The sequence below is a fragment of the Orycteropus afer genome, unplaced genomic scaffold (genome assembly GCF_000298275.1).
Source record: "Orycteropus afer afer isolate SDZICR_OR568_19922 unplaced genomic scaffold, OryAfe1.0 scaffold00946, whole genome shotgun sequence".
Lineage (NCBI taxonomy): Eukaryota > Metazoa > Chordata > Mammalia > Tubulidentata > Orycteropodidae > Orycteropus > Orycteropus afer.
Genome location: NW_006922533.1, coordinates 155,935 through 156,447, shown reverse-complemented (window position 1 = coordinate 156,447; position 513 = coordinate 155,935).

Below are 513 nucleotides of genomic sequence, written 5' to 3'. Positions count from 1 at the left end.
AACCACCAACCTTTTGGTTAGCAGCCAAAAATGCCTTAACCACTACACTACCAGAGCTCTTTGATAGGAACCTTAGGGGGTAGTTAATTTATGTCAGTGGAGGAGGAAAAACTCAGAAAATGAGAGTGAGAATGGTTGTTCAACTTGAAGAATGCAATCAATTTAACTGAACTGTTAAACTGGTACATGGTTTACTATGTATATTCTCAACAACACCAAAATAAATTAATTTAATCTATTAATTTTTTAAAAAAGTTTCCACATTAGCCTGCTGGAGGACTAAAAAGGGTAACATTACTCTAGGCCGATGTTGTCCAATACGGTTGCCACTAGCTACATGTGGAAACTGAGCACTAGAAATGTGGTTAGTCCAAATTTAGATGTGCTGTAAGTGTAAAACTCCTTAGAAGGAAGGATGGGCAATCTCCTTCCGTAGTGATACTACCTCAGAAACCCAAGGAGGGGTCGCCATGAGTCGGGTCCGACTCAATGGCAGTGTGTTTGGTTTGGTTT